Source organism: Silene latifolia, chromosome 1, assembly GCF_048544455.1.
Source record: "Silene latifolia isolate original U9 population chromosome 1, ASM4854445v1, whole genome shotgun sequence".
In the NCBI taxonomy this organism is placed as follows: domain Eukaryota; kingdom Viridiplantae; phylum Streptophyta; class Magnoliopsida; order Caryophyllales; family Caryophyllaceae; genus Silene; species Silene latifolia.
This window is the reverse complement of record NC_133526.1, coordinates 121,218,813-121,240,678: the sequence shown is the minus strand read 5'-3', so window position 1 is coordinate 121,240,678 and position 21,866 is coordinate 121,218,813.

Below are 21,866 nucleotides of genomic sequence, written 5' to 3'. Positions count from 1 at the left end.
ACTAAAGAACAAGGACAAATGGTTCACACAAGGACTAAAGAACAACGATTCACTAGGACTAATGAACAAGGAGAAATGGTTCACACAATGAGTCACAAGGACTAAAGATTAAGGACAAATGGTTTAAAAACCGAATCACATGGACTAAAGAACAAGGAAAATTGGTTCACACAACGAGTCACGAGGACTAATGAACAAGAACAAATGTTTCACACAATGAGTCACAAGGACTAAAATACAAGGACAAATGGCTAACACAAATGAACAAGGAAAAATGATTTTCACAACGAGTCACAAGGACTAAAGAACAAGGACAAATGGTTCACAAAAGGACTAAAGAACAACAATTCACTAGGAGTAATGAACAAGGACAAATGGTCCACACATCGAGTCACAAGGACAAATGAACAAGGACAAATGGTTCACACAACGAGTCACAAGGACTAAAGATTAAGGGTAAATGGTTTAAAAACCGAATCACATGGATTAAAGAACAAGGAAAAATAGTTCACACAACGAGTCACTAGGACTAATGAACAAGGACAAATGTTTCACACAATGAGTCACACGGACAAATGAACAGGGAGAAATGGTTCTCACAACGAGTCACAAGGACTAAAGATTAAGGACAAATGGTTTAAACAACAACTCACATGGACTAAAGAACAAGGAAAAATGGTTCCCACAACGAGTCACAAGGACTAATGAACAAGGACAAATGTTTCACACAACGAGTCACAAGGACTAAAGAACAAGGACAAATGGTTCACAAAAGGACTAAAGAACAACGATTCACTAGGAGTAAATAACAAGGACAAATGGTCCACACATCGAGTCACAAGGACAAATGAACAAGGACAAATGGTTCACACAACGAGTCAGAAGGACTAAAGATTAAGGGCAAATGGTTTAAAAAACGAATCACATGGATTAAAGAACAAGGAAAAATGGTTCACACAACGAGTCGCTAGGACTAAAGAACAAGGACAAATGTTTCACACAATGAGTCACAAGGACTAAAATACAAGGACAAATGGCTCACACAAATGAACAAGGAAAAATGATTTTCACAACGAGTCACAAGGACTAAATATAAAGGACAAATGGTTTAAACAAACAATCACATGGACTAAAGAATAAGGACAAATAGTTCACACAACGAGTCACAAGGACTAAAGATTAAGGAGAAATGGTTCTCACAAGGACTAATGATTTAGGATAAATCTTTCACACAACGAGGCACAAGGACTAAAGAACAAGGAAAAATAGTTCACACAATGAGTCACAAGGACTAATGAACAGGGAAAAATGTTTCACACAACTTATCACAAGGACTAAAGAACAAGGACAAATGGTTCACACAAGGACTAAAGAACAACGATTCACTATGACTAATGAACAAGGAGAAATGGTTCACACAATGAGTCAGAAGGACTAAAGATTAAGGACAAATGGTTTAAAAACCGAATCACGTGGACTAAAGAACAAGGAAAATTGGTTCACACAACGAGTCACTAGGACTAATGAACAAGGACAAATGTTTCACACAATGAGTCACAAGGACTAAAATACAAAGACAAATGGCTCACACAAATGAACAAGGAAAAAAGATTTTCACAACGAGTCACAAGGACTAAAGATTAAGGACAAATGGTTTAAACAAACAATCACATGGACTAAAGAACAAGGACAAATTGTTCACACAACGAGTCACAAGGACTAAAGATTAAGGAGAAATGGTTCACACAACGAGTCACAAGGACTAATGAACAAGGATAAATCTTTCACACAACGAGGCACAAGGACTAAAGAACAAGGAAAAACAGTTCACATTATGAGTCACAAGGACTAATGAACAGGGAAAAATTTTTCACACAACGAATCACAAGGACTAAAGAACAAGGACAAATGGTTCACACAAGGACTAAAGAACAACGATTCACTAGGACTAATGAACAAGGAGAAATGGTTCACACAATGAGTCACAAGGACTAAAGATTAAGGACAAATGGTTTAAAAACCGAATCACATGGACTAAAGAACAAGGAAAATTGGTTCACACAACGAGTCACGAGGACTAATGAGCAAGAACAAATGTTTCACACAATGAGTCACAAGGACTAAAATACAAGGACAAATGGCTCACACAAATGAACAAGGAAAAATGATTTTCACAACGAGTCACAAGGACTAAAGAACAAGGACAAATGGTTCACAAAAGGACTAAAGAACAACAATTCACTAGGAGTAATGAACAAGGACAAATGGTCCACACATCGAGTCACAAGGACAAATGAACAAGGACAAATGGTTCACACAACGAGTCACAAGGACTAAAGATTAAGGGCAAATGGTTTAAAAACCGAATCACATGGATTAAAGAACAAGGAAAAATAGTTCACACAACGAGTCACTAGGACTAATGAACAAGGACAAATGTTTCACACAATGAGTCACACGGACAAATGAACAGGGAGAAATGGTTCTCACAACGAGTCACAAGGACTAAAGATTAAGGACAAATGGTTTAAACAACAACTCACATGGACTAAAGAACAAGGAAAAATGGTTCCCACAACGAGTCACAAGGACTAATGAACAAGGACAAATGTTTCACACAACGAGTCACAAGGACTAAAGAACAAGGACAAATGGTTCACAAAAGGACTAAAGAACAACGATTCACTAGGAGTAAATAACAAGGACAAATGGTCCACACATCGAGTCACAAGGACAAATGAACAAGGACAAATGGTTCACACAACGAGTCACAAGGACTAAAGATTAAGGGCAAATGGTTTAAAAAACGAATCACATGGATTAAAGAACAAGGAAAAATGGTTCACACAACGAGTCGCTAGGACTAAAGAACAAGGACAAATGTTTCACACAATGAGTCACAAGGACTAAAATACAAGGACAAATGGCTCACACAAATGAACAAGGAAAAATGATTTTCACAAGGACTAAATATAAAGGACAAATGGTTTAAACAAACAATCACATGGACTAAAGAATAAGGACAAATAGTTCACACAACGAGTCACAAGGACTAAAGATTAAGGAGAAATGGTTCTCACAAGGACTAATGATTAAGGATAAATCTTTCACACAACGAGGCACAAGGACTAAAGAACAAGGAAAAATAGTTCACACAATGAGTCACAAGGACTAATGAACAGGGAAAAATGTTTCACACAACTTATCACAAGGACTAAAGAACAAGGACAAATGGTTCACACAAGGACTAAAGAACAACGATTCACTATGACTAATGAACAAGGAGAAATGGTTCACACAATGAGTCAGAAGGACTAAAGATTAAGGACAAATGGTTTAAAAACCGAATCACGTGGACTAAAGAACAAGGAAAATTGGTTCACACAACGAGTCACTAGGACTAATGAACAAGGACAAATGTTTCACACAATGAGTCACAAGGACTAAAATACAAAGACAAATGGCTCACACAAATGAACAAGGAAAAATGATTTTCACAACGAGTCACAAGGACTAAAGATTAAGGACAAATGGTTTAAACAAACAATCACATGGACTAAAGAACAAGGACAAATTGTTCACACAACGAGTCACAAGGACTAAAGATTAAGGAGAAATGGTTCACACAACGAGTCACAAGGACTAATGAACAAGGATAAATCTTTCACACAACGAGGCACAAGGACTAAAGAACAAGGAAAAACAGTTCACATTATGAGTCACAAGGACTAATGAACAGGGAAAAAATTTTCACACAACGAATCACAAGGACTAAAGAACAAGGACAAATGGTTCACACAAGGACTAAAGAACAACGATTCACTAGGACTAATGAACAAGGAGAAATGGTTCACACAATGAGTCACAAGGACTAAAGATTAAGGACAAATGGTTTAAAAACCGAATCACATGGACTAAAGAACAAGGAAAATTGGTTCACACAACGAGTCACGAGGACTAATGAGCAAGAACAAATGTTTCACACAATGAGTCACAAGGACTAAAATACAAGGACAAATGGCTCACACAAATGAACAAGGAAAAATGATTTTCACAACGAGTCACAAGGACTAAAGAACAAGGACAAATGGTTCACAAAAGGACTAAAGAACAACAATTCACTAGGAGTAATGAACAAGGACAAATGGTCCACACATCGAGTCACAAGGACAAATGAACAAGGACAAATGGTTCACACAACGAGTCACAAGGACTAAAGATTAAGGGCAAATGGTTTAAAAACCGAATCACATGGATTAAAGAACAAGGAAAAATAGTTCACACAACGAGTCACTAGGACTAATGAACAAGGACAAATGTTTCACACAATGAGTCACACGGACAAATGAACAGGGAGAAATGGTTCTCACAACGAGTCACAAGGACTAAAGATTAAGGACAAATGGTTTAAACAACAACTCACATGGACTAAAGAACAAGGAAAAATGGTTCCCACAACGAGTCACAAGGACTAATGAACAAGGACAAATGTTTCACACAACGAGTCACAAGGACTAAAGAACAAGGACAAATGGTTCACAAAATGACTAAAGAACAACGATTCACTAGGAGTAAAGAACAAGGACAAATGGTCCACACATCGAGTCACAAGGACAAATGAACAAGGACATATGGTTCACACAACGAGTCACAAGGACTAAAGATTAAGGGCAAATGGTTTAAAAAACGAATCACATGGATTAAAGAACAAGGAAAAATGGTTCACACAACGAGTCGCTAGGACTAAAGAACAAGGACAAATGTTTCACACAATGAGTCACAAGGACTAAAATACAAGGACAAATGGCTCACACAAATGAACAAGGAAAAATGATTTTCACAACGAGTCACAAGGACTAAATATAAAGGACAAATGGTTTAAACAAACAATCACATGGACTAAAGAACAAGGACAAATAGTTCACACAACGAGTCACAAGGACTAAAGATTAAGGAGAAATGGTTCTCACAAGGACTAATGATTAAGGATAAATCTTTCACACAACGAGGCACAAGGACTAAAGAACAAGGAAAAATAGTTCACACAATGAGTCACAAGGACTAATGAACAGGGAAAAATGTTTCACACAACTTATCACAAGGACTAAAGAACAAGGACAAATGGTTCACACAAGGACTAAAGAACAACGATTCACTATGACTAATGAACAAGGAGAAATGGTTCACACAATGAGTCAGAAGGACTAAAGATTAAGGACAAATGGTTTAAAAACCGAATCACGTGGACTAAAGAACAAGGAAAATTGGTTCACACAACGAGTCACTAGGACTAATGAACAAGGACAAATGTTTCACACAATGAGTCACAAGGACTAAAATACAAAGACAAATGGCTCACACAAATGAACAAGGAAAAATGATTTTCACAACGAGTCACAAGGACTAAAGATTAAGGACAAATGGTTTAAACAAACAATCACATGGACTAAAGAACAAGGACAAATTGTTCACACAACGAGTCACAAGGACTAAAGATTAAGGAGAAATGGTTCACACGACGAGTCACAAGTACTAATGAACAAGGATAAATCTTTCACACAACGAGGCACAAGGACTAAAGAACAAGGAAAAACAGTTCACATTATGAGTCACAAGGACTAATGAACAGGGAAAAATTTTTCACACAACGAATCACAAGGACTAAAGAACAAGGACAAATGGTTCACACAAGGACTAAAGAACAACGATTCACTAGGACTAATGAACAAGGAGAAATGGTTCACACAATGAGTCACAAGGACTAAAGATTAAGGACAAATGGTTTAAAAACCGAATCACATGGACTAAAGAACAAGGAAAATTGGTTCACACAACGAGTCACGAGGACTAATGAGCAAGAACAAATGTTTCACACAATGAGTCACAAGGACTAAAATACAAGGACAAATGGCTCACACAAATGAACAAGGAAAAATGATTTTCACAACGAGTCACAAGGACTAAAGAACAAGGACAAATGGTTCACAAAAGGACTAAAGAACAACAATTCACTAGGAGTAATGAACAAGGACAAATGGTCCACACATCGAGTCACAAGGACAAATGAACAAGGACAAATGGTTCACACAACGAGTCACAAGGACTAAAGATTAAGGGCAAATGGTTTAAAAACCGAATCACATGGATTAAAGAACAAGGAAAAATAGTTCACACAACGAGTCACTAGGACTAATGAACAAGGACAAATGTTTCACACAATGAGTCACACGGACAAATGAACAGGGAGAAATGGTTCTCACAACGAGTCACAAGGACTAAAGATTAAGGACAAATGGTTTAAACAACAACTCACATGGACTAAAGAATAAGGAAAAATGGTTCCCACAACGAGTCACAAGGACTAATGAACAAGGACAAATGTTTCACACAACGAGTCACAAGGACTAAAGAACAAGGACAAATGGTTCACAAAATGACTAAAGAACAACGATTCACTAGGAGTAAAGAACAAGGACAAATGGTCCACACATCGAGTCACAAGGACAAATGAACAAGGACATATGGTTCACACAACGAGTCACAAGGACTAAAGATTAAGGGCAAATGGTTTAAAAAACGAATCACATGGATTAAAGAACAAGGAAAAATGGTTCACACAACGAGTCGCTAGGACTAAAGAACAAGGACAAATGTTTCACACAATGAGTCACAAGGACTAAAATACAAGGACAAATGGCTCACACAAATGAACAAGGAAAAATGATTTTCACAACGAGTCACAAGGACTAAATATAAAGGACAAATGGTTTAAACAAACAATCACATGGACTAAAGAACAAGGACAAATAGTTCACACAACGAGTCACAAGGACTAAAGATTAAGGAGAAATGGTTCTCACAAGGACTAATGATTAAGGATAAATCTTTCACACAACGAGGCACAAGGACTAAAGAACAAGGAAAAATAGTTCACACAATGAGTCACAAGGACTAATGAACAGGGAAAAATGTTTCACACAACTTATCACAAGGACTAAAGAACAAGGACAAATGGTTCACACAAGGACTAAAGAACAACGATTCACTATGACTAATGAACAAGGAGAAATGGTTCACACAATGAGTCAGAAGGACTAAAGATTAAGGACAAATGGTTTAAAAACCGAATCACGTGGACTAAAGAACAAGGAAAATTGGTTCACACAACGAGTCACTAGGACTAATGAACAAGGACAAATGTTTCACACAATGAGTCACAAGGACTAAAATACAAAGACAAATGGCTCACACAAATGAACAAGGAAAAATGATTTTCACAACGAGTCACAAGGACTAAAGATTAAGGACAAATGGTTTAAACAAACAATCACATGGACTAAAGAACAAGGACAAATTGTTCACACAACGAGTCACAAGGACTAAAGATTAAGGAGAAATGGTTCACACAACGAGTCACAAGGACTAATGAACAAGGATAAATCTTTCACACAACGAGGCACAAGGACTAAAGAACAAGGAAAAACAGTTCACATTATGAGTCACAAGGACTAATGAACAGGGAAAAATTTTTCACACAACGAATCACAAGGACTAAAGAACAAGGACAAATGGTTCACACAAGGACTAAAGAACAACGATTCACTAGGACTAATGAACAAGGAGAAATGGTTCACACAATGAGTCACAAGGACTAAAGATTAAGGACAAATGGTTTAAAAACCGAATCACATGGACTAAAGAACAAGGAAAATTGGTTCACACAACGAGTCACGAGGACTAATGAGCAAGAACAAATGTTTCACACAATGAGTCACAAGGACTAAAATACAAGGACAAATGGCTCACACAAATGAACAAGGAAAAATGATTTTCACAACGAGTCACAAGGACTAAAGAACAAGGACAAATGGTTCACAAAAGGACTAAAGAACAACAATTCACTAGGAGTAATGAACAAGGACAAATGGTCCACACATCGAGTCACAAGGACAAATGAACAAGGACAAATGGTTCACACAACGAGTCACAAGGACTAAAGATTAAGGGCAAATGGTTTAAAAACCGAATCACATGGATTAAAGAACAAGGAAAAATAGTTCACACAACGAGTCACTAGGACTAATGAACAAGGACAAATGTTTCACACAATGAGTCACACGGACAAATGAACAGGGAGAAATGGTTCTCACAACGAGTCACAAGGACTAAAGATTAAGGACAAATGGTTTAAACAACAACTCACATGGACTAAAGAACAAGGAAAAATGGTTCCCACAACGAGTCACAGGGACTAATGAACAAGGACAAATGTTTCACACAACGAGTCACAAGGACTAAAGAACAAGGACAAATGGTTCACAAAATGACTAAAGAACAACGATTCACTAGGAGTAAAGAACAAGGACAAATGGTCCACACATCGAGTCACAAGGACAAATGAACAAGGACATATGGTTCACACAACGAGTCACAAGGACTAAAGATTAAGGGCAAATGGTTTAAAAAACGAATCACATGGATTAAAGAACAAGGAAAAATGGTTCACACAACGAGTCGCTAGGACTAAAGAACAAGGACAAATGTTTCACACAATGAGTCACAAGGACTAAAATACAAGGACAAATGGCTCACACAAATGAACAAGGAAAAATGATTTTCACAACGAGTCACAAGGACTAAATATAAAGGACAAATGGTTTAAACAAACAATCACATGGACTAAAGAACAAGGACAAATAGTTCACACAACGAGTCACAAGGACTAAAGATTAAGGAGAAATGGTTCTCACAAGGACTAATGATTAAGGATAAATCTTTCACACAACGAGGCACAAGGACTAAAGAACAAGGAAAAATAGTTCACACAATGAGTCACAAGGACTAATGAACAGGGAAAAATGTTTCACACAACTTATCACAAGGACTAAAGAACAAGGACAAATGGTTCACACAAGGACTAAAGAACAACGATTCACTATGACTAATGAACAAGGAGAAATGGTTCACACAATGAGTCAGAAGGACTAAAGATTAAGGACAAATGGTTTAAAAACCGAATCACGTGGACTAAAGAACAAGGAAAATTGGTTCACACAACGAGTCACTAGGACTAATGAACAAGGACAAATGTTTCACACAATGAGTCACAAGGACTAAAATACAAAGACAAATGGCTCACACAAATGAACAAGGAAAAATGATTTTCACAACGAGTCACAAGGACTAAAGATTAAGGACAAATGGTTTAAACAAACAATCACATGGACTAAAGAACAAGGACAAATTGTTCACACAACGAGTCACAAGGACTAAAGATTAAGGAGAAATGGTTCACACAACGAGTCACAAGGACTAATGAACAAGGATAAATCTTTCACACAACGAGGCACAAGGACTAAAGAACAAGGAAAAACAGTTCACATTATGAGTCACAAGGACTAATGAACAGGGAAAAATTTTTCACACAACGAATCACAAGGACTAAAGAACAAGGACAAATGGTTCACACAAGGACTAAAGAACAACGATTCACTAGGACTAATGAACAAGGAGAAATGGTTCACACAATGAGTCACAAGGACTAAAGATTAAGGACAAATGGTTTAAAAACCGAATCACATGGACTAAAGAACAAGGAAAATTGGTTCACACAACGAGTCACGAGGACTAATGAGCAAGAACAAATGTTTCACACAATGAGTCACAAGGACTAAAATACAAGGACAAATGGCTCACACAAATGAACAAGGAAAAATGATTTTCACAACGAGTCACAAGGACTAAAGAACAAGGACAAATGGTTCACAAAAGGACTAAAGAACAACAATTCACTAGGAGTAATGAACAAGGACAAATGGTCCACACATCGAGTCACAAGGACAAATGAACAAGGACAAATGGTTCACACAACGAGTCACAAGGACTAAAGATTAAGGGCAAATGGTTTAAAAACCGAATCACATGGATTAAAGAACAAGGAAAAATAGTTCACACAACGAGTCACTAGGACTAATGAACAAGGACAAATGTTTCACACAATGAGTCACACGGACAAATGAACAGGGAGAAATGGTTCTCACAACGAGTCACAAGGACTAAAGATTAAGGACAAATGGTTTAAACAACAACTCACATGGACTAAAGAACAAGGAAAAATGGTTCCCACAACGAGTCACAGGGACTAATGAACAAGGACAAATGTTTCACACAACGAGTCACAAGGACTAAAGAACAAGGACAAATGGTTCACAAAATGACTAAAGAACAACGATTCACTAGGAGTAAAGAACAAGGACAAATGGTCCACACATCGAGTCACAAGGACAAATGAACAAGGACATATGGTTCACACAACGAGTCACAAGGACTAAAGATTAAGGGCAAATGGTTTAAAAAACGAATCACATGGATTAAAGAACAAGGAAAAATGGTTCACACAACGAGTCGCTAGGACTAAAGAACAAGGACAAATGTTTCACACAATGAGTCACAAGGACTAAAATACAAGGACAAATGGCTCACACAAATGAACAAGGAAAAATGATTTTCACAACGAGTCACAAGGACTAAATATAAAGGACAAATGGTTTAAACAAACAATCACATGGACTAAAGAACAAGGACAAATAGTTCACACAACGAGTCACAAGGACTAAAGATTAAGGAGAAATGGTTCTCACAAGGACTAATGATTAAGGATAAATCTTTCACACAACGAGGCACAAGGACTAAAGAACAAGGAAAAATAGTTCACACAATGAGTCACAAGGACTAATGAACAGGGAAAAATGTTTCACACAACTTATCACAAGGACTAAAGAACAAGGACAAATGGTTCACACAAGGACTAAAGAACAACGATTCACTATGACTAATGAACAAGGAGAAATGGTTCACACAATGAGTCAGAAGGACTAAAGATTAAGGACAAATGGTTTAAAAACCGAATCACGTGGACTAAAGAACAAGGAAAATTGGTTCACACAACGAGTCACTAGGACTAATGAACAAGGACAAATGTTTCACACAATGAGTCACAAGGACTAAAATACAAAGACAAATGGCTCACACAAATGAACAAGGAAAAATGATTTTCACAACGAGTCACAAGGACTAAAGATTAAGGACAAATGGTTTAAACAAACAATCACATGGACTAAAGAACAAGGACAAATTGTTCACACAACGAGTCACAAGGACTAAAGATTAAGGAGAAATGGTTCACACAACGAGTCACAAGGACTAATGAACAAGGATAAATCTTTCACACAACGAGGCACAAGGACTAAAGAACATGGAAAAACAGTTCACATAATGAGTCACAAGGACTAATGAACAGGGAAAAATGTTTCACACAACTTATCACAAGGACTAAAGAACAAGGACAAATGGTTCACACAAGGACTAAAGAACAACGATTCACTAGGACTAATGAACAAGGAGAAATGGTTCACACAATGAGTCACAAGGACTAAAGATTAAGGACAAATGGTTTAAAAACCGAATCACATGGACTAAAGAACAAGGAAAATTGGTTCACACAACGAGTCACGAGGACTAATGAACAAGAACAAATGTTTCACACAATGAGTCACAAGGACTAAAATACAAGGACAAATGGCTCACACAAATGAACAAGGAAAAATGATTTTCACAACGAGTCACAAGGACTAAAGAACAAGGACAAATGGTTCACAAAAGGACTAAAGAACAACAATTCACTAGGAGTAATGAACGAGGACAAATGGTCCACACATCGAGTCACAAGGACAAATGAACAAGGACAAATGGTTCACACAACGAGTCACAAGGACTAAAGATTAAGGGTAAATGGTTTAAAAACCGAATCACATGGATTAAAGAACAAGGAAAAATAGTTCACACAACGAGTCACTAGGACTAATGAACAAGGACAAATGTTTCACACAATGAGTCACACGGACAAATGAACAGGGAGAAATGGTTCTCACAACGAGTCACAAGGACTAAAGATTAAGGACAAATGGTTTAAACAACAACTCACATGGACTAAAGAACAAGGAAAAATGGTTCCCACAACGAGTCACAAGGACTAATGAACAAGGACAAATGTTTCACACAACGAGTCACAAGGACTAAAGAACAAGGACAAATGGTTCACAAAAGGACTAAAGAACAACGATTCACTAGGAGTAAATAACAAGGACAAATGGTCCACACATCGAGTCACAAGGACAAATGAACAAGGACAAATGGTTCACACAACGAGTCACAAGGACTAAAGATTAAGGGCAAATGGTTTAAAAAACGAATCACATGGATTAAAGAACAAGGAAAAATGGTTCACACAACGAGTCGCTAGGACTAAAGAACAAGGACAAATGTTTCACACAATGAGTCACAAGGACTAAAATACAACGACAAATGGCTCACACAAATGAACAAGGAAAAATGATTTTCACAACGAGTCACAAGGACTAAATATAAAGGACAAATGGTTTAAACAAACAATCACATGGACTAAAGAATAAGGACAAATAGTTCACACAACGAGTCACAAGGACTAAAGATTAAGGAGAAATGGTCCTCACAAGGACTAATGATTAAGGATAAATCTTTCACACAACGAGGCACAAGGACTAAAGAACAAGGAAAAATAGTTCACACAATGAGTCACAAGGACTAATGAACAGGGAAAAATGTTTCACACAACTTATCACAAGGACTAAAGAACAAGGACAAATGGTTCACACAAGGACTAAAGAACAACGATTCACTATGACTAATGAACAAGGAGAAATGGTTCACACAATGAGTCAGAAGGACTAAAGATTAAGGACAAATGGTTTAAAAACCGAATCACGTGGACTAAAGAACAAGGAAAATTGGTTCACACAACGAGTCACTAGGACTAATGAACAAGGACAAATGTTTCACACAATGAGTCACAAGGACTAAAATACAAAGACAAATGGCTCACACAAATGAACAAGGAAAAATGATTTTCACAACGAGTCACAAGGACTAAAGATTAAGGACAAATGGTTTAAACAAACAATCACATGGACTAAAGAACAAGGACAAATTGTTCACACAACGAGTCACAAGGACTAAAGATTAAGGAGAAATGGTTCACACAACGAGTCACAAGGACTAATGAACAAGGATAAATCTTTCACACAACGAGGCACAAGGACTAAAGAACAAGGAAAAACAGTTCACATAATGAGTCACAAGGACTAATGAACAGGGAAAAATTTTTCACACAACGAATCACAAGGACTAAAGAACAAGGACAAATGGTTCACACAAGGACTAAAGAACAACGATTCACTAGGACTAATGAACAAGGAGAAATGGTTCACACAATGAGTCACAAGGACTAAAGATTAAGGACAAATGGTTTAAAAACCGAATCACATGGACTAAAGAACAAGGAAAATTGGTTCACACAACGAGTCACGAGGACTAATGAGCAAGAACAAATGTTTCACACAATGAGTCACAAGGACTAAAATACAAGGACAAATGGCTCACACAAATGAACAAGGAAAAATGATTTTCACAACGAGTCACAAGGAATAAAGAACAAGGACAAATGGTTCACAAAAGGACTAAAGAACAACAATTCACTAGGAGTAATGAACAAGGACAAATGGTCCACACATCGAGTCACAAGGACAAATGAACAAGGACAAATGGTTCACACAACGAGTCACAAGGACTAAAGATTAAGGGCAAATGGTTTAAAAACCGAATCACATGGATTAAAGAACAAGGAAAAATAGTTCACACAACGAGTCACTAGGACTAATGAACAAGGACAAATGTTTCACACAATGAGTCACACGGACAAATGAACAGGGAGAAATGGTTCTCACAACGAGTCACAAGGACTAAAGATTAAGGACAAATGGTTTAAACAACAACTCACATGGACTAAAGAACAAGGAAAAATGGTTCCCACAACGAGTCACAAGGACTAATGAACAAGGACAAATGTTTCACACAACGAGTCACAAGGACTAAAGAACAAGGACAAATGGTTCACAAAAGGACTAAAGAACAACGATTCACTAGGAGTAAAGAACAAGGACAAATGGTCCACACATCGAGTCACAAGGACAAATGAACAAGGACATATGGTTCACACAACGAGTCACAAGGACTAAAGATTAAGGGCAAATGGTTTAAAAAACGAATCACATGGATTAAAGAACAAGGAAAAATGGTTCACACAACGAGTCGCTAGGACTAAAGAACAAGGACAAATGTTTTACACAATGAGTCACAAGGACTAAAATACAAGGACAAATGGCTCACACAAATGAACAAGGAAAAATGATTTTCACAACGAGTCACAAGGACTAAATATAAAGGACAAATGGTTTAAACAAACAATCACATGGACTAAAGAACAAGGACAAATAGTTCACACAACGAGTCACAAGGACTAAAGATTAAGGAGAAATGGTTCTCACAAGGACTAATGATTAAGGATAAATCTTTCACACAACGAGGCACAAGGACTAAAGAACAAGGAAAAATAGTTCACACAATGAGTCACAAGGACTAATGAACAGGGAAAAATGTTTCACACAACTTATCACAAGGACTAAAGAACAAGGACAAATGGTTCACACAAGGACTAAAGAACAACGATTCACTATGACTAATGAACAAGGAGAAATGGTTCACACAATGAGTCAGAAGGACTAAAGATTAAGGACAAATGGTTTAAAAACCGAATCACGTGGACTAAAGAACAAGGAAAATTGGTTCACACAACGAGTCACTAGGACTAATGAACAAGGACAAATGTTTCACACAATGAGTCACAAGGACTAAAATACAAAGACAAATGGCTCACACAAATGAACAAGGAAAAATGATTTTCACAACGAGTCACAAGGACTAAAGATTAAGGACAAATGGTTTAAACCAACAATCACATGGACTAAAGAACAAGGACAAATTGTTCACACAACGAGTCACAAGGACTAAAGATTAAGGAGAAATGGTTCACACAACGAGTCACAAGGACTAATGAACAAGGATAAATCTTTCACACAACGAGGCACAAGGACTAAAGAACATGGAAAAACAGTTCACATAATGAGTCACAAGGACTAATGAACAGGGAAAAATTTTTCACACAACGAATCACAAGGACTAAAGAACAAGGACAAATGGTTCACACAAGGACTAAAGAACAACGATTCACTAGGACTAATGAACAAGGACAAATGGTTCACACATCGAGTCACAAGGACAAATGAACAAGGAGAAATGGTTCACACAACGAGTCACAAGGACTAATGAACAAGGACAAATCTTTCACACAACGAGGCACAAGTACTAAAGAACAAGGAAAAACGGTTCATACAATAAGTCACAAGGACTAATGAACAGGGAAAAATGTTTCACACAACCAGTTACAAGACTAAAGAACAATGACAAATGGTTCACACAAGGATTAAAGAACAAAGATTCACTAGGACTAATGAACAAGGACAAATGGTTCACACATCGAGTCACAAGGACAAAGGAACAAGGAGAAATGGTTCACACAATGAGTCACAAGGACTAAAGATTAAGGACAAATGGTTTAAACAACAACTCACATGGACTAAAGAACAAGGAAAAATGGTTCCCACAACGAGTCACAAGGACTAATGAACAAGGACAAATGTTTCACACAACGAGTCACAAGGACTAAAGAACAAGGACAAATGGTTCACAAAAGGACTAAAGAACAACAATTCACTAGGAGTAATGAACAAGGACAAATGGTCCACACATCGAGTCACAAGGACAAATGAACAAGGACAAATGGTTCACACAACGAGTCACAAGGACTAAAAATTAAGGACAAATGGTTTAAAAACCGAGTCACATGGATTAAAGAACAAGGAAAAATGGTTCACACAACGAGTGACTAGGACTAATGAACAAGGAAAAATGTTTCACACAATGAGTCACAAGGACTAAAATAAAGGGACAAATGGCTCACACAAATGAACAAGGAAAAATGATTTTCACAACGAGTCACAAGGACTTAAGATTAAGGACAAATGGTTTAAACAAACAATCACATGGACTAAATAACAAGGACAAATAGTTCACACAACGAGTCACAAGGACTAAAGATTAAGGAGAAATGGTTCACACAACGAGTCACAAGAACTAATGAACAAGGACAAATCTTTCACACAACGAGGCACAAGGACTAAAGAACAAGGAAAAATAGTTCACACAATGAGTCACAAGGACTAATGAACAGGGAAAAATGTTTCACACAACGAATCACAAGGACTAAAGAACAAGGACAAATGGTTCACACAAGGACTAAAGAACAACGATTCACTAGGACTAATGAACAAGGACAAATGGTTCACACATCGAGTCACAAGCACAAATGAACAAGGAGAAATGGTTCACACAATGAGTAACAAGGACTAAAGATTAAGGACAAATGGTTTTAAAACCGAATCACATGGACTAAAGAACAAGGAAAATTGGTTCACACAACGAGTCACTAGGACTAATGAACAAGGACAAATGTTTCACACAATGAGTCACAAGGATTAAAATACAAGGACAAATGGCTCACACAAATGAACAACGACAAATGAAAAAGGACAAATGGTTTTCACAACGAGTCACAAGGACTAAAGATTAAGGACAAATGTTTTAAACAAACAGTCACATGGACTAAAGAACAAGGACAAATAGTTCACACAACGAGTCACAAGGACTAAATATTAAGGAGAAATGGTTTAAATAACGAGTCCTAAGGACTAATGAACAGGGACAAATGTTTCATAGAACGAGTCACAAGGAGTAAAGAACAAGGACAAATGGTTCACACAAGGAGTCACTAGGACTAATGAACAAGGACAAATGTTTCACACAATGAGTTACAAAGACTAAAATACAAGGACAAATGGCTCACACAAATGAACAAGGACAAATGAACAAGGACAAATAAACAAGGACAAATGGTTTTCACAACGACTCACAAGGACTAAAGATTAAGGACACATGGTTTAAACAAACAATCACATAGACTAAAGAACAAGGACAAATAGTTCACACAACGAGTCACAAGGACTAAAGATTAAGGAGAAATAGTTCACACAACGAGTCACAAGGACTAATGAACAAGGACAAATCTTTCACACAACGAGGCACAAGTACTAAAGAACAAGGAAAAATGGTTCACACAATGAGTCACAAGGACTAATGAACAGGGAAAAATGTTTCACACAACGAGTCACAAGGACTAAAGAACAAGGACAAATGGTTCACACAAGGACTAAAGAACAACGATTCACTAGGACTAATGAACAAGGACAAATGGTTCACACATCGAGTCACAAGGACAAATGAACAAGGAGAAATGGTTCACACAATGAGTCACAAGGACTAAAGATCAAGGACAAATGGTTTAAAAACCGAATCACATGGACTAAAGAACAAGGAAAATTGGTTCACACAACGAGTCACTAGGACTAATGAACAAGGACAAATGTTTCACACAATGAGTCACAAGGATTAAAATACAAGGACAAATGGCCCACACAAATGAACAACGACAAATGAAAAAGGACAAATGGTTTTCACAACGAGTCACAAGTACTAAAGATTAAGGACAAATGGTTTAAACAAACAGTCACATGGACTAAAGAACAAGGACAAATAGTTCACACAATGAGTCACAAGGACTAAAGATTAAGGAGAAATGGTTTAAATAACGAGTCATAAGGACTAATGAACAGGGACAAATGTTTCACACAACGAGTCACAAGGAGTAAAGAACAAGGACAAATGGTTCACACAAGGAGTCACTAGGACTAATGAACAAGGACAAATGTTTCACACAATGAGTCTCAAAGACTAAAATACAAGGACAAATGGCTCACACAAATGAACAAGGACAAATGAACAAGGACAAATATACAAGGACAAATGGTTTTCACAACGACTCACAAGGACTAAAGATTAAGGACACATGGTTTAAACAAACAATCACATGGACTAAAGAACAAGGACAAATAGTTCACACAACGAGTCACAAGGACTAAAGATTAAGGAGAAATAGTTCACACAACGAGTCACAAGGACTAATGAACAAGGACAAATCTTTCACACAACGAGGCACAAGTACTAAAGAACAAGGAAAAATGGTTCACACAATGAGTCACAAGGACTAATGAACAGGGAAAAATGTTTCACACAACGAGTCACAAGGACTAAAGAACAAGGACAAATGGTTCACACAAGGACTAAAGAACAACGATTCACTAGGACTAATGAACAAGGACAAATGGTTCACACATCGAGTCACAAGGACAAATGAACAAGGAGAAATGGTTCACACAACGAGTCACAAGGACTAATGAACAAGGACAAATCTTTCACACAACGAGGCACAAGTACTAAAGAACAAGGAAAAATGGTTCACACAATGAGTCACAAGGACTAATGAACAGGGAAAAATGTTTCACACAACGAGTCACAAGACTAAAGAACAAGGACAAATGGTTCACACAAGGATTAAAGAACAACGATTCACTAGGACTAATGAACAAGGACAAATGGTTCACACATCGAGTCACAAGGACAAAGGAACAAGGAGAAATGGTTCACACAATGAGTCACAAGGACTAAAAATTGAGGACAAATGGTTTACACAACAACTCACATGGACTAAAGAACAAGGAAAAATGGTTCCCACAACGAGTCACAAGGACTAATGAACAAGGACAAATGTTTCACACAACGAGTCACAAGGACTAAAGAACTAGGACAAATGGTTCACAAAAGGACTAAAGAACAACAATTCACTAGGAGTAATGAACAAGGATAAATGGTCCACACATCGAGTCACAAGGACAAATGAACAAGGACAAATAGTTCACACAACGAGTCACAAGGACTAAAGATTAAGGGCAAATGGTTTAAAAACCGAATCACATGGATTAAAGAACAAGGAAAAATGGTTCACACAACGAGTGACTAGGACTAATGAACAAGGAAAAATGTTTCACACAATGAGTCACAAGGACTAAAATAAAGGGACAAATGGCTCACACAAATGAACAAGGAAAAATGATTTTGACAACGAGTCACAAGGACTTAAGATTAAGGACAAATGGTTTAAACAAACAATCACATGGACTAAATAACAAGGACAAATAGTTCACACAACGAGTCACAAGGACTAAAGATTAAGGAGAAATGGTTCACACAACGAGTCACAAGGACTAATGAACAAGGACAAATCTTTCACACAACGAGGCACAAGGACTAAAGAACAAGGAAAAATAGTTCACACAATGAGTCACAAGGACTAATGAACAGGGAAAAATGTTTCACACAATGAATCACAAGGAGTAAAGAACAAGGACAAATGGTTCACACAAGGACAAAAGAACAACGATTCACTAGGACTAATGAACAAGGACAAATGGTTCACACATCGAGTCACAAGGACAAATGAACAAGGAGAAATGGTTCACACAATGAGTCACAAGGACTAAAGATTAAGGACAAATGGTTTAAAAACCGAATCACATGGACTAAAGAACAAGGAAAATTGGTTCACACAACGAGTCACTAGGAATAATGAACAAGGACAAATGTTTCACACAATGAGTCACAAGGATTAAAATACAAGGACAAATGGCTCACACAAATGAACAAGGACAAATGAACAAGGACAAATGACAAAAGGACAAATGTTTTTCACAACGAGTCACAAGGACTAAAGATTAAGGACAAATGGTTTAAACAAACAGTCACATGGACTAAAGAACAAGGACAAATAGTTCACACAACGAGTCTCAAGGACTAAAGATTAAGGAGAAATGGTTTAAATAACGAGTCATAAGGACTAATGAACAGGGACAAATGTTTCACACAACTAGTCACAAGGAGTAAAGAACAAGGACAAATGGTTCACACAAGGAGTCACTAGGACTAATGAACAAGGACAAATGTTTCACACAATGAGTCACAAAGACTAAAATACAAGGACAAATGGCTCACACAAATAAACAAGGACAAATAAACAAGGACAAATCGTTTTCACAACGACTCACAAGGACTAAAGATTAAGGACACATGGTTTAAACAAACAATCACATGGACTAAAGAACAAGGACAAATAGTTCACACAACGAGTCACAAGGACTAAAGATAAGAAGAAATAGTTCACACAACGAGTCAGAAGGACTAATGAACAAGGACAAATCTTTCACACAACGAGGCACAAGTACTAAAGAATAAGGAAAAATGGTTCACACAATGAGTCACAAGGACTAATGAACATGGAAAAATGTTTCACACAACGAGTCACAAGGACTAAAGAACAATGACAAATGGTTCACACAAGGACTAAAGAACAACGATTCACTAGGACTAATGAACAAGGACAAATGGTTCACACATCGAGTCACAAGGACAAATGAACAAGGAGAAATGGTTCACACAACGAGTCACAAGGACTAAAGATTAAGGACAAATGGTCACCACAAGGAGTCACAAGGACTAAAGATTAAGGACGAATGGTTTAAAATACGAGTCACTAGGACTAATGAACAAGGAAAATAGTTCACATAACGAGTCACAAGGACAGATGAACAAGGACAAATGGTTTCGTAACGAGTCACAAGGACTAAAGATTAAGGACACATGGTTTAAACAAACAATCACATGGACTAAAGAACAAGGACAAATAGTTCACACAACGAGTCACAAGGACCAAAGATTAAGGAGAAATAGTTCACACAACGAGTCACAAGGACTAATGAACAAGGACAAATCTTTCACACAACGAGGCACAAGTACTAAAGAACAAGGAAAAATGGTTCACACAATGAGTCACAAGTACTAATGAACAGGGAAAAATGTTTCACACAACGAGTCACAAGGACTAAAGAACAATGACAAATGTTTCACACAAGGACTAAAGAACAACGATTCACTAGGACTAATGAACAAGGACAAATGGTTCACACATCGAGTCACAAGGACAAATGAACAAGGAGAAATGGTTCACACAACGAGTCACAAGGACTAATGATTATGGACGAATGGTTTAAAATACGAGTCACTAGGACTAATGAACAAGGAAAATGGTTCACATAACGAGTCACAAGGACAGATGAACAAGGATAAATGGTTTTCACAACGAGTCACAAGGACTAAAGATTAAGGACACATGGTTTAAACAAACAATCACATGGACTAAAGAACAAGGACAAATAGTTCACACAACGAGTCACAAGGACTAAAGATTAAGGAGAAATAGTTCACACAACGAGTCACAAGGACTAATGAACAAGGACAAATCTTTCACACAACGAGGTACGAGTACTAAAGAACAAGGAAAAATGGTTCACACAATGAGTCACAAGGACTAATGAACAGGGAAAAATGTTTCACACAACGAGTCACAAGACTAAAGAACAATGACAAATGGTTCACACAAGGATTAAAGAACAACGATTCACTAGGACTAATGAACAAGGACAAATGGTTCACACATCGAGTCACAATGACAAAGGAACAAGGAGAAATGGTTCACACAATGAGTCACAAGGACTAAAGATTAAGGACAAATGGTTTAAACAACAACTCACATGGACTAAAGAACAAGGAAAAATGGTTCCCACAACGAGTCACAAGGACTAATGAACAAGGACAAATGTTTCACACAACGAGTCACAAGGACTAAAAAACAAGGACAAATGGTTCACAAAAGGACTAAAGAACAACAATTCACTAGGAGTAATGAACAAGGACAAATGGTCCACACATCGAGTCACAAGGACAAATGAACAAGGACAAATGGTTCACACAACGAGTCACAATGACTAAAGATTAAGGGCAAATGGTTTAAAAACCAAATCACATGGATT